Here is a 15,217-nt window from a genome sequence, read left to right as displayed (position 1 = left end):
CACTATGGGACTCAACTGCTGAGGTCATTAGTCCCCTAGAACTTAGAACTAGTTAAACCTAACTAACCTAAGGACATCACAAACATCCATGCCCGAGGCAGGATTCGAACCTGCGACCGTAGCGGTCTCGCGGTTCCAGACTGCAGCGCCTTTAACCGCACGGCCACTTCGGCCGGCATACACTGCTACCATCTCTATGTTGGATCGACTTACACCATTACATGATGTGTAGGTACATGGTGAAAGACCCCCAGGATTTCGTAAAATTTATTAAAAACGTAAAAATCAAACACTGATCGACCATAAGCGTTGCCAAAGACGTTAATTATGAATGTGCGGTAAGGTGGAGACAAATGAAAAAAATGATTTTGTTTCTCTCGTATGTGGCAACAGCCTTGCCGCAGTGGATGCACCAGCTCCCATCAGATCACTGAAGTTAAGCGCTGTTGGGCGTGGCCAGCACTTGGATGGATGACCATCTGGGCCGCCATATGCTGTTGCCATTTTTCGGGGTGCATTCTGCCTCGTGATGTCAACTGAGGAGCTACTCGACCGAATAGTAGCGGCTCCGGTCAAAGAAAATCATCGTAGTGACCGGGAGAGCGGTGTGCTGACCACATGCCTCTTCTATCTGCATCCGCACCTGAGGATGACACGGCGGTCGGATGGTCCCGATGGGCCACTTGTGGCCTGATGACGGAGTGCTTTTTCTCTCATATGTAGAAGTTTCTGTTAAGAAGTGTGGCTCAGAATATGATGGGCTACAAGTGTTTGTATCAAGTATGTTTCAAAATAAGAAAAGTTTTGCTATCAGTATTAAGTATTTTTTGTTGAACTGAAGTGGAACCAAGTAAGGAGGATTTTCTTATTTTTGACATGCACTGGTGTCCTTAAAGTCTGCTGCCTGCATCTACAATTGAAATGTAAGACAAGAAGTCTGATTAAGCAAAAAAACGTACAAGCACATTTCTAAAAATGCAATTTGTATTATCGTTTTAAATTTTTTCCTTTCATATATGTGTAATTAAATTTTTTTATTATAACACTATGAATAACATACATATGTATATTCAAATGAAACGTCTGTGACCAGCGTTTACTTAGATAATATCAACATGTTGAACCATGTGAAGATCTGCATATTATTATCCTAATGCTGACATTTCTGTGCTAGTTAAAGTGACACTCTGTACTAAAACATAATATGCACAATAAGTACATTTGAAAGGAATATGGGCCTGTGTAATATCATTTCTCTTGAACATTAAGTCTGAAACTGTAATCTTATGACTTCTGAGTACTAACGTTTCAATTGCAATATTTATGAACAATGTGACTGTCATAACTATTTCACATGCACTACTCTGAATATATTTCTGACAAAATACTTCGTTCTGCAATTGTGATATTGAAACTAATCTGTGATGTTGTTTAGTATTTTGGTGATTCTTCTTCCCTTTAAGACTACAAGGAACAAAAAGCACTTCGATTTACTTATGCGTACTGTGAATTGTGACTGTCCAACATCGCTAACAAAGTGAAGCTTTATTGTACGAAATCATAACTTATTTTATGTACTGTCTGTATCATTCAAATCTCTCATTAGTTGTCAGTTCCCATAATTGCAGTCCAATGAGATATGACACTCGAGTCCACAAAACTGAGTGTAACAATAAAATTGCACATAAGTAGAATGTTGTACATGGTGCCCCAGGTGACGATATCTCCCTATTTTGGTATGGTGAAACAGACTCAGACACAGGTGTAACAGTGGTAGTGTTAACCCTAGGAGTACCAACTCTTTTTTGGCCAGCCAGTATGGCCTAGCGGTTCTAGGTGCTTCAGTCTGGAACCGCGCTACTGCTCTAGTCGCAGGTTCGAATCCTGCCTTGGGCATGGATATGTGTGATGTCCTTAGGTTAGTTAGGTTTAAGTAGTTCTACGTTATAGGGGACTGATGACCGAGACGTTAAGTCCCATAGTGCTCAGAGCCATTTTTATTGTCAGACTGAGTGGCAGGGAGGATGACAACAAAGTGTTTAACAGTGAGAAGCAGGTAGAAAATGTGAAAAAATGCTTTTGTGAATACAGTATAAGTGTTGGGAGGCAGGGTGGAAGAGCTAGAGGGTGTGCGGGCACCTAGAGTAATAACTAAAATAGAACCTGAGAATGACAGTGATTTTGTGTCAGGGCAAAAGTAGTTTCCAGCAGACAAAGTAAATGATAAGGCTGATGGCTAGTCAAATAGTATATGAAATTTCTAGGGCTTGACTCACTGCTTGCTGTTGTATGAAGAAGGTGGTATCGGTCTTACATTGGTAAAACAAGTTAATGTCAAACAAAAATTGCATGAGTAAAGTCTAATAGAGAGCAGGAAGTACCGTTAAGGGAAAACTTTCAGTCCAAAATATAGATCTTAATGAGACAATAAATTTCAAAACTGAACCAAACTAGTAATGACATTGATAATTTAAATTGAAACATGGTTAATTGAAATTCAAAAACACACACACAAGCAATCGTGATATTAAAAAAAAAGTAGTTTAAAAGCTGAGGTGAAGGGCATTAAGAAAGAAATTGGTATAACTAACATTATAATTACGAAAGTAAATAAGAAGATAGAAAACATGGAATTTGCTTGCAAGGAAAAAATAATGAAAGCTGTGCAGGTAACTGATTTAAAGTTAAATGAAGATACTGACCAAGTATATAACAAAGGGGTAGTTTGTGACCTACATAAACAGAAAGAGGACTCTGTTACTGGTTCTTGTTAGAAAAACAAAGTATTTAGAGAGAGTTTGTAAAGATAATAAAGATAACTAGAAAATCAAATTTGTCACATTAAAACTAATTTAGAGAGTAAATTACAAACAGAAATGGAAAAAAGTGTACAACAGTAATTGAAGAGGAAACTGAAAAGGTACAAGAATATGCAGATTCTAAGATTTGGGAAACTGAGAAGAAGACAGCCAAAGTGCAAAGTGGAAAACATAATATGTCTCAAATATACATTCCTTTGTTAGTTGTAAGAAATTTAGTAACTTTGAACTATACGTGGCATTTCACCCTAATGATTTTATTAGGGAATTCGAGAGCTTACCCGAAATTAGGTCTGAGAAGGAAAAAATGTCATTTGTTAAAGGATTTTTGATTCATATAGTTGAGCAGGTGAAATTGCTGAATTATGCAACTGGTGGGAAAAATGTAGAAATCTTGAAAGAATATTGGTCTAAAAAGGAGCAACCGAGGATTGTAAGTTCTGGTCCTAGGAAAGGTATTGTTAAAGTCTGTAAATGCTCTATAAAGAAGCTTCCATACATGGATAAAAAGATGGATCATTTATCCACTACTATAGAACTGAAAAACAAATACCAAAAAGAATAAAAGAATCACTTTTGCCAGAACTGAAAGGAAACATTACTGTGGAAAGGTTAGGACAAACACAGAAGATGGCGCCGGCCAGAGCAGCTGAGCGGTTCTAGGCGCTTCAGTCTGTAACCGTCCGACCGCTGTGATCACAGGTTCGAATCCTGCCTCGGGCATGCAGGCGTGTAATGTCCTTAGGTTAGTTAGGTTTAAGTAGTTCTAAGTTCTAGGGGACTGATGACCCCTGACGTTAAGTCCCATAGTACTCAGATCCATAGAAGATGGCAGGAGTGCTTTGAATGATTGGAGCCTAGTTAGAGGAAATTACCATATGAATAGGATGAGTAGCAACGATAACAAGGGGGCTAATAATGAACATGGGAATAATTGGTAATGGAAAAAGTACAGGATGAATAGGAATGACAGGAGAAATTCCAGAGATAGGAACACAACGAACTATAGTTACTGGACAAACCTGGAAAAATGAGTTTTGCTATGGTTGTGGCTCAAACATGGACGAGACACAGGAAAGAACCAACAGTTAACAGAGACAAAACTAATATTCAAACTAATATGGCTAGGAAAGTATAAAAAATAAATAAAATCAAAAATTCAAATGGCTCTGAGCACTATGGGACTCAACTGCTGTGGTCATCAGTCCCCTAGAACTTAGAACTACTGAAACCTAACTAACCTAAGGACATCACACACATCCATGCCCGAGGCAGGATTCGAACCTGCGACCGTAGGTGTCGCACAGTTCCGGACTGCGCGCCTAGAACTGCGAGACCACCGTGGCCGGCAATAAATAAAATCATGTTGGGTAATGAACCAACAAATGTCCATATTAACTGATCATAGTAGACTGGAGAAAATAGATCACATGAAATAGCAATTAAAAGACGTAAACTAAAAAGTAACTGCCACGCATAGGTTATATTATCATGGAGGGTATCGGGGTACCAGGCGCGAAGGCAACAACTTGATTGTGAATCGATGCTATTTAATTGTCTAGATATAGGGGGAGCAGTGAGGATAGAGAACAAGTAATTACCCAAATATTTGAGGGCAGTGATAGTGACAGTAGAAGTGATTCATGTCAGAATGCAAATGAAAATGAGAGTAGCAAGTAATCAGATAATAGTGAAGAAGAGGATGAGTAGTATTTGAATTTATTTACAACAATGAAGGTAATTCGGTAGGTAAAGAAAATTAAATGTAAATGTTCCAACCAAAGGAGAAGAAGAGTTATTGTACAGTAGAGAATTAATGTCATACTGCTTGTCTTTTACATGTAGCTGAGGGTGGATTAGGTGAGTAACACAATGATCTTTCGAGAAAGATGATGAATGAAGATTTGTTGTATGAAGAACATACCTTGTTAAATAGGAAAATGGTATGGTATCTCTTCAGTTAATATTCAAGAAATACTTGCTGGCCGGCCGCGGTGGTCTCGCGGTTCTAGGCGCGCAGTCCGGAACCGTGCGACTGCTACGGTTGCAGGTTCGAATCCTGCCTCGGGCATGGATGTGTGTGATGTCCTTAGGTTAGTTAGGTTTAAGTAGTTCTAAGTTCTAGGGGACTGATAACCACAGCAGTTGAGTCCCATAGTGCTCAGAGCCTAAGCCTAAATACTTGCTGAATGTTTACTAGATGATGGAAATGAATTAAATGGAATATCAGAAGTGTGTTTTGAATCTATTAAAATAGTAATGGGGTTGTAATTATCCATGTGTCAGAATAAGAATTGTGTGTCCTGCTGGATAAATTTCCAAGAGTATAAAGCAGTAAGTACTACTGACAGAGGACTTGCGCCAGGACCTGGAATCTAAGTTCTTATTGATGCCTAATCTCAGTATTCATGTAATAATGAGTGCAGAGTTCTTATGTAGGTAGAAGATCCTTATCGATTTGTTACTGGAAAATTTTGTTTCTAAAATAATGAAGATGTGTATGAAATTATATTTTTGGAAAGATGAGGTACTGAGAAATATATAGAATCGGACTTGCCACTGAGATTCTCAACTACTGGATCTGATGCATGCAAAATGAAGAGGAACAAATTTTGGTAGAAATAAATGAAAGAGCAGAAAATATTGTCAGCATAAGCCATCAACAAGAAGTGGTCTTATAGAAACATTGCTCCTAAACAGTAAAGTCCTTTCAGATAAATCAGGAATAGTGAAGGACTATGAATGTAAACTGAAGTTTAACGAATGTGAACGATTTTTTCAGAAACCCTTTATTACCTTACCTTCAAAGAAATAAGTCATTAGAAAAGAATTAGAAAAGATCTCCTTCCATGGGAATAATTGGACATTCAAGTAGCTGATATAATAATTTCTTCATACTTATTGTAAAGAACAGTAAGTGTAAGAGTTGTTCTAGATGTGTGAAAACAGAATTGGGAGAAAGTGACTGATCAACTAATATTGATGAAATGTTATAAAAACTCCACAGGTGTGTATATTTTTAGTTTCTTTAGATGTAATGTATAGTTACTGATTGTTAAGTTGGCTAAAGAATGGAGACATTGCACAGCTTTTTTTTATAAGGCTAGGCATTATCAGTACTATGTTGTGCATTTTGGTCTCAATTTATGTGTTTTCATTTTTATCAGGGCTCTGAGCAACATTTTGGGTAATGAACTGACCAACAAAAGAATTGTTTATGTTGATGATACCTTAATTGGAATTTCTGATTGATTGACGCACTGTTAAGTTTTGCTTGAGGTACTGAGGGCTATTTGCAGACAGGATAGGAAGGTAAAGTTACATAGGTCAGAAATGTGAAGAGATAAATTTCTTTTTGTGAAATGTAATTAATAAAGAAGGGATCGACCCTGACCCCCCAAAAAAACTGAGGTCTGTTGCTGATTTTTCACCACCTAAAATCAAGGAAAAACTTGAAACAATGTTTGGCCTGTCTGGATATTATCGAAACTTTGAAACAGATCAGTCATTCAATCATCCAAGTCTAAGCAGGTTACTGAAGAAAAATACAGTATGCAATTGAACCAAAGTTGGAGCTAGAGTGCACCATAGAACAATAGCAAGCAGGACTTTGCATGCTCATAAAAAGAATTACTATATTTCTCAAATTGAGGCTTTAGCGATAACTTTTGTGTTTCGAAAATCTGAATGTTATTTACTGGAACGCAAAACTGTAGTGTATACAGACCATAAATCTCTGAGTTTTCTGCAACAGTGTAGACTGAAACACCATATATTAATGAGGCGCACCTCGTATTTCTAATAGTACATAAAAGGGAAAAAATATTATATTGGTTACTCTTTCCAGGATGCTAAGAGGAAGTGGGAATGATAGTAGTAATGAAAATGGTGGGGGTCAGGTTGGATTTTTTGTAATTGTAAGGAATACAGGATGAAAAAGGAAACAGAATGAAAATACAAATTTGGAAAAGGTGAAATAGTATTACAAATCAGAAGGCGAGTCGAAAATGAAACAATATTATATAGCACAAAATGTTATTCAGATGTTGGACTGGCCAGAATGGAAATTATGCTTTCGAGAACAACATGTGAACAAGGTAATTGATTATATCTATGAAAGTTTTGGTCACTATTTACTAAGAAAATCGCAACTAAAATTCAGGAAACAGTAACATTTAACAACCACAGTAGCATAAAAAGAGGTTAGAAGGGTGTGATAAATGTCAGAGGGTGAAAACAACTGATGTACATCAAAAGACCTCATGTATTCAGCTCTTACTAATTAATCAAGAGAACTGATTATTGTGGATTTACTAGCACCTCTTCCCTTATCTACAGGAGTTTTCAAACATCAATTTGTAATTTTAAACACATTTTCTAAACATGTACCATGACACAAAGGTTTTGTGATACACTATGAGAATAAACAGTGTTTGTAACACTATGGCATGTGGTATTAATTTATTACTCTATTACTAGGTCTGCGTCATTTACCAGTCGTGACTGGACAGACTGTGTCAGGGTTACATATGTAAGACTTGGTTACAATTTTATACAACATACAGAAAACTACTCTCAATAAGGGTATTTATAACATGTTAAGACAATATTATTTTGTCAATTTACTTCGGTCAATATTGAAAAATTCTCCAATAGAATATAATGGGTGTTCCTTCAAGTCCTGTGCAATTATGCTTTTGAACAGTCCTGGCAGCAGAGACTGTACTTCTTGGTCCAGTGTATTGAACATTTTTAGGGCTTCCACTGGAAAACTGTCTTGCGTTCCAGTCAGTCAATAATTTGGTATTTCAATGGTCCTCTTGTTGCAGTTGTCATGATTATGAATGTCTTGAATCATGCTGATATCACCTTGGTTTTTCTTTACACTGCTGAGGCATGGAAACATATTGGCTGAATACTGTCATTGTCCCTAACCTGGAAAATGTAGGTTTGCAGTGCTCCTGTTTTTTACTTGATGTAATGATCCTGACAGTTTTTTCTTAGCATTAACACCTCCTTACAATCTGCAGAGTGCACCCGGAACAACAGCCCACAAGTAATATCAATTGAATATAGATTATCAATATTTGGAAATAAGTTATAACACTTCATTCTTGTCTGCTCGAAAAACCTGATGATTTTTATTAAGACTATGCAGTCATTACAACCCCTAGACCCTGACTCTGTCAGCAGTTTAAGTAAGTGATTGAAAATACGAATAAATATTAATTTCGTAAAAATAATCTGCTTTCATTGCATGTGAAATAGGTAACACTTTGGTGCCACACTATTTAAAATTACCATAAGCATCGTTGATAATTGAGTGAGGATATTTATACTGTCTAGTATATAATCAAATTATTTTGTTTTTTGTACAGAAGTTTCATATTATCACTGAAAAAACATGGTTTTAAGCAACAAGACTACGTATGCTATACATTTGCCAATTAAGTTAAAATAAACGAAAATTGATACAATGTATCAGATTTAACATGGAATGTTACACTGCCTGACAAAAAGGTGAAGCTTCCAGAAGACAATGACCATAATGTCACCATAGCGACTAGTTACTAAAGCTAATAATCCAGTCAATAAGGCGAGGATGGTGTTTCTGCTAGAAAATCCCGTTAAGAACTTGTTAGTATCTCTCTTAAACAATTAATTAATGTAATTTAGTTCCAGTATAATGGACGTAAAGAAATAAGAGGCAAATTGGCAACTGTAAATCATGCTCTTCAGAAGTACATAGCAAGTAAGTGAATTAAGGATGTAAAGGACTCATCGTGGTTTAATAATGATATTTACAAAATGCTGAGGAAGCAATGGCTGTTGCGTTCTCACAAAGGGAGGCCGCCAATTGTGAAATTCAGATTCGATTCATACTGCGCATAATAAAAGCTCATGGCCAGAGGTGTAATGTGGCAAAGCACCAAGATGCACTTCTCAGCCGTTGTCGAGAAAATCGGCAGTTAAAAGAAACCGTTGCGGTGAAATACTCTCTACGATTGATACTTTTCTAAAGTGTTGTGGCGCAGCGGTAAGCGCTCGGGTCCGTAATCCGAAGGTCGCCGGATCGAATCTCGCGCCATGCGATTTTTTTTATTATTACTTTTTTTGTAATTCATATATATATATATATAAACTATTAATGAATTGCTTATGCATGTTGGTGAAGGCGTGTCGCCCTCCAATTGTACCGCCATTATTTTTCCGTTTTTTTAACACGGTGTACCAAAGCTCTCCCGTCCGCTCTGATTTTCGACGATGTTATAAGTTGCGCTAGGGACCGCATCTACCTTCTTTCGAAGTTAGCAGGCAACTACGCTGTTATGCGGCGGCTCGTTTCGGCCCATTCAACATCTGTCCTTCAAGTGTAACGAGCGAGTAACGGAGTTTATATTTCATACCTGCCACAGCGAATTTGTGTTCGTGGGGTCTCTATTCTAATTCGAACGTTTAACTTACGCTATACGTATTCGTTTCGGAATATCGTTTCTACGTCTTCCGTTAGCTATACGTGGTTAACATTATGGAGACAATTAATAACATTTGTGGAATACAACTTTGTTTGCGGAAAACATTATGATGTTCGAAGTCACCAGTTTTTCCACGACAAACGACTTTCAACAACTTTATTATATGCATAATTGTTGCAACCGATTGCCGGGAATTATATATATATATATATTTGAATTACAAAAAATAAATACTAAAAAAAATTTGCATGGTGCGAGATTCGATCCAGCGCCCTTCGTATAACAAACCCGAGCGCTTACCGCTGCGCCACGACGCTGAGAAAGATTATAAAACGTAGAGAGTATTTCACCGCAACGGTTTCTTTTAACTGTCGATTTTCTCGACAACGGCTGAGAAGTGCATCTTGGTGCTTTGCCACATTACACCTCTGGCAATGAACTTTTATAATGCGCAGTATGAATCGAATCTGAATTTCACAATTTGCGGCCTCCCCTTGTCAGTTCAAAACAGAACACAGAAATGATGGCAAGAAAAACTTCATGTGGCTGTAAGAAGATCGATGCGCAAGCAATAGAGCAACAACCACCGTCACACCTTAGCAGAAGATCCTGCCAGGAACCAGAGAAAATTCTCGTCCTACTTGAAATCGGTAAGCGGGTATAAGCCTTTTAGCGAGTTAAATGTTGACCAGTCTTGTTTTGGCAGTAGAAGAACCAGAGCTTTAAATTTCGTATTTAGGAAGTCGTTCATGCAGGAGAATCGTGTAAATACATAATCCTTCGACCACCACACAGACTCCTTCATGCAGCGCATCCATCCCCCAGGTCTAGTTCCCCCCCCCCCCCCCCCTTACAAACTATCGTATGGATGACCTTGTTAATAAGCATCCCTGGCATAGAGAACAAGTGAGAAAGATGAATGCAAGTAACTCACCAGAGCAGAATGAAATCCCACTTCGGTTTTACAGAGAGTGCTCTATGGCATTGACACCTTTCTTAGCTTCCTTTTATCACGAATCTCTTGCCCAGTACAAAGTTTCAAGCGACAGGAAGAGGGCGCCGGTAACTCCTGTATATAAGATGGGTAAAAGAACAATCCGCAAAATTACAGACCAACAGCTTAACATCGATTTCTTGTAGAATTTTGTGATATATACTTAGTCTGAAAATGAAAAATTTTCTTGAGACAGGAAAGCTTCTGACCACAAATCGCGATGGTTTCAGAAAGCATAGCTGATGTGAAACTCAGCGTGGCCTTCTCTCACATAATATCCTGTGAACCATCGATGAAGGGCAACAGGCAGATTCCAAATTCCTAAGTAATTTCCGAAAAACATTTGACACTGTACACCGCTGCAGAATGTTAACGAAGGTACAAGCATATGGGATTGGTTTCGAGATATGCAAGTAGCTCGAACCGCTGCTATTTTCTGTATACATAAATGATCTGTCGGAGAGGGTGAGCTGCAGTTTTCAGCTGTTTGCCGATGATGCTGAGCTGTACAGGAAGATGTTGAATGACAGTAGGAGGATACAAGATCACGTAGACAAAATTTCTAGTTGATGTGCTGAATGGCAGCTAGCCGTAAATGTAGAAAAATGTAAGTTAATGCAGATGAGTAGGAAAAAAACCGTGATGTTCGAATACAGCGTTAGTAGAGTGCTGCTCGACGAAGTCACATTGATTAATATCTAGGTGTAACATTCTAAAGCGATATGAAATGGAATGAGTATGTAAAATTTTAGTAGGGAAGGCGGACCGTCGTCAATGGTTTACCGGAAGAAGTTTAGGAAAATGTGGCTCGTTTATAAAGGACACTACATACAGGACAGTACTGTGACTCATTTGTGAGTACTGCTCGAATGTTTGGGAGCCACATCAGGTAGGAACGAAGGAAGATGTCGAAGCAGTTCATGGGTGGACTGCAAGTTTTATAACAGATAGGTTCAAACAAAATACAGGTATTATGGAGATCTTTCGGGAACTCAAATGGGAATCCCTGGAGGGAAGCCGAAGTTCTTTTTGTGGATTATTATTGGCAAAATTTAGAGAATGTCATTTAAAGCTGACTGCAAAAATATTCTATTGCTGCAAACGTCCATTTCGCTTAAGAACAGGGAATATAAGTGGAATTTGTACTCATACAGAGGTATATGGACAGTCGTTCATCCTTTATCTATTTGCGAATGGAATAGAAAAGGAAATGACTAGAGGTAGTAGAGGGAACCCTCCCGCCACACACTGTATGGTGGCTTGAAGTGTACGCTCGTAGATGTAGATGTAGATACATGGTTGGATGTCAGTATGAGATAGAACAAGTACACACCACTCTTCAGTATGTAAATGATTAGTGATCCACTTCTCTGTGTCAGGTAAAATAGGCACCAGTCTTCATCAGTGTTCCTGGTGTTTACTGTTGCTACGAGGCATGGTAGCGTGTGTAATGGGCATTAGCAACATCAGATACTGAGTAACAACTGCGAAGGACACGGGAATGACACTCAATGCGTGGCAGAGTATGAAAGGGGCTTCATTTGCGCGTCCATTTGGCTGGTGATCAAATCACACAATGTCCTGAATTGTGAGACATTTAGATGTGATAGTGGCCTGATCTTGGACTCAATGTGACATTAAGGGAAGGCATACTCGTAATCACGGTTTTAGTCGACCACTACCCAACACAAGGGAGGACTATTATATTACAAACCTAACACCATCTCACCCACACTTGTCATCCACAAACAAGCTATGTGCTCGAAGGAACATCCTGTGCCATCCCACACCAGTCGTCAGAGACTAGTATCAGCTGTACTTGAGAATTACTATTGGATGTGCAGGAAGTTTTTGGAGCGACTGGAATGACTTGCCTGCTGAAGACTGGTGTTGCACTTTGTTGACTGATGACAATCACTGGAGAATATAGCAGTGATTTGGAGAGATATCATGAGCTTCCAGTGATTTGGAGAGGAATAGCATGATTCCTTCTGACTCCATGGAATGGGGAGCCATTGTATATGAGTACAGGTCACAGGGAATTTTGGAGTCACAATGATACATCAGGAACATGCTGCGTCCTCATGTATTGCATTTCATATTATTCTACCACGGTGCCACATTTCAAAAGGACAGCGCATGTGTGCACGTAGCATGCGCCTCTAAGAAGTGTCTGCATAATGCTGTAGTATTCCTACATCCACCAAGATGGCAAGACCTGTTCCCAATAGAATGTGTGAGACCATATCATGCGCCAACTCCTTCCCAGTGTCAGTATCCAAGATACCAAGAACCAGTTAAAAAATGGGCCATCTTGTCTCTTAAGAAGGATTGATGACTTTATGACCTCCTTCCCAACAATAAATTCATGCAATCAAGGACAGAGAAGTGAAATGTCATGGTGATAAGTCTCCTCAAACTGCTAAGTTAGCAGAGTTCTTTATCAATTTTGTAATCACTGCAGTAACGTCACACATTTTGCAGTTCATGAAGTTCCATTTCGTTTCCTCGTCCCCTTCCAGGTACCTCCCTTTTTAGTCAGGCAGCATAGATGTTTACTACTTATTTTTAGTTAGCTTTCAACATACCTTCTGTAACGTGCTAATGTACATATCTGCAAGAGTTGTTTCTTTGAGGCGGACATTCAACTGTGTTACTAGGACATCAATCTGAAAGTAAACACATAAAAAATTACTCACTTCCGTGAAAAAACAGAATTACAATAACATCTTGTCTTAAAATAATCAACAAAAACTCTTTCTTTGAGGGATCTAAACGCAGTTTAAGGAATTTTCGATTTAGTAATTGACTCTGAAACAAAGAGTGAAATCTTTGACTTCTGTTTCCCTTTTCAAAATCTGTATATACCTGTAACACAATGAAACAATAATTTTGACTGCAGCTGATTTTCTGGAAGGATCAGTATACAGTATGTACAGTTTGCACACTGGCAGAACCAGTGTCTTAATGTTTCTTCAGTACCAAACCTTCCAAAGATATTGTAAACGTTGTTTCGAAAACTTTGTTTAATTTACAAAAATCACTTCCTGCAAATTTACAATTCTGTCCATTACTGTTTTTGTCCAGCCAGTCTATACCACATTTTTATAGTATCCAAATGGAATTTAACTGTTCCTAGCACAATAAGGTTGAAACGATTTTTTTCTGTTTATTACCACTGCTACAGTTATAATTTTCACATCATTGCAATAAATGTTGTCTACATATAATTTTCAATGCTAATCATCCTTAAAAACGACTTATTATTAATATTTGCCACAACAGATATGGTGGCTTTAGAGTGGGAGTCTGTAGCCAGGACAAGGAAGTTCCTGACTAAAGTAGCAATTTTTGTCTGGATTTGCAGAGAGAAATTCAAATTCAGTAGTGTATAGAAATAATTAACGTGTGGAACTTTCCAGGAAAGCTAAAGACAAACTGGCCTATGAGAAAGAAAATCACGAACTTGGATTGGAACTTCAGAGTTAAATACTGTCTTGTTTCTACATTATTATAAAAAGTGTGGTGTTCCTCAAGTACATTATAGAGTATGTAAAATAAAAGATAATTCCATGACAAAAACACAGTGCAAAAAAAAATTGATGGCAGTGGCATAAGGGGCAAAACTCTGTATCAGTCTTTAGATAATTCAGAAGGAACAAAGAAATTAGATACACTAGAAATGGTCAGAACTCTGTTGTCTCTGATGAAAAGTGCCAGCGTTAACTAAACTCTCTGAGGAGCTTATTGCAAACGTCATTAAGCAATTTCGTACTTTCAGTGTAAAACTAAATCTAACATCGATGAACAATGTAGATTTATTTATTTATTTAGACTTCTGCAGGCCTGTATTATGAAGAATCTTAAGGATGTAGAACATTATTAGACAGAACCAAACGAATGTACATTAGCATAAATGTAGAAAATTGGCGAATGAGCTTAGAAGTTGAAGTAATAATATATAGTTAAAGTGAACACAACATAAATTACTGGCCTAAGTTTATGTTGAAAAGTTGAATCTCATGATGTAGTACATAGCATAATTTGTATTCCTGGCCTTATGCTATACAAAAGAAGAGGATCTATACATCAACCTTCATAAAGCAGGAAGATTAAAAATGGCTAGCACATTACAAAATGAAAGACTCAAAACATAAATGCAAATGACAATACAAATTTAGAAGAACCATAATTCATTAACTTCATGCTCTCATTAGGAGAGTAGAATGACTTATCCATAACTTATTTTCTTACTTTAGATTTAAATATAAGTGGGACATCAATGTGGACTTTAAACTCTGATGGAAGCGAATTGAATACTTTTGTGGCAGAGTAATGAACACCTTTTTGTGCAAAACTTCGATGTTTTAGACCACTATATATATCCTTTTGGACTTTGTATTGTGGTTATGGTACACACAATACAAAGTCCAAAAGGACATAGATTTAGATGAAATAATAGAATTGTTATTAGAAACAAAAATCATCCAAGAAATTAAGTATTGAGAGTGGTGGTTAATATTTAGAGCTTACAGAACAAGTTTCTGCAAGAATATCTTCGATGACATGATTATAATGATCCTTTTTGTGTTATAAAGTGTTTTTTGCTGAATGTTGATTGCCCCCAAAATCACACCATATCACTCGATAGGGTGAAAATAGCCAAAATTAGGAGCTCTGATAGTATTCATATTATGAACAGGGGTAATTACACATTGTGTCTTTTCTGAAGATCTAGATATGCCAAGACCAATTTAACACGCTGTCAGAATGCCAATGAACATACAAGGTTCACAACATGATACATTTTTGCTATCACTGTTCAACTGTATTACTTCATTTTCTTGTCAGGATGCATATATTTAGTTTTTTAATATTTAGCATTTGTCCTTAGACTCCACCCAGTGTAAGGTATCTATAAGTACAAC

The 15,217-nt window shown here is 37.6% G+C and overlaps 1 pseudogene; it reads left to right on the top strand.

Moving 5' to 3' along the window:
• Window positions 1-385: 385 nt before the first annotated feature.
• Window positions 386-503, top strand: LOC126261074 (5S ribosomal RNA; annotated as a pseudogene).
• Window positions 504-15,217: the final 14,714 nt, after the last annotated feature.

This window comes from Schistocerca nitens, chromosome 5 (genome assembly GCF_023898315.1).
Source record: "Schistocerca nitens isolate TAMUIC-IGC-003100 chromosome 5, iqSchNite1.1, whole genome shotgun sequence".
NCBI lineage: Eukaryota > Metazoa > Arthropoda > Insecta > Orthoptera > Acrididae > Schistocerca > Schistocerca nitens.
The sequence above is the reverse complement of the archived record's forward strand: the minus strand, read 5'-3'. Positions and strand labels throughout refer to the sequence as shown.